The following is a 214-nucleotide window of genomic DNA, read 5'->3' as shown; positions in this document are numbered from 1 at the left end:
CTCTTGTTTATGGTGTGTTTTTGTGCAACTTGACATCCCTTGCCAGAAAATTGGCCAAACAATTAACAGCTTTGTTTGAGGACTGACAACAATATATTTGTTTTTCTAGAATCCATATTTTCTAGTGTTTTCCATTGGATGGTGTTGTCAATAATGCCACTGAGATCACTAGCTCATGTTTCCTTCTATGTGAAGGCTCAGTGAAGCTTCTGAC

Source organism: Siphateles boraxobius, unplaced genomic scaffold (assembly GCF_051911475.1).
Source record: "Siphateles boraxobius isolate OS27281-9 unplaced genomic scaffold, OSU_SipBor_1 22, whole genome shotgun sequence".
NCBI lineage: Eukaryota > Metazoa > Chordata > Actinopteri > Cypriniformes > Leuciscidae > Siphateles > Siphateles boraxobius.
This window is presented reverse-complemented; position numbering follows the sequence as displayed.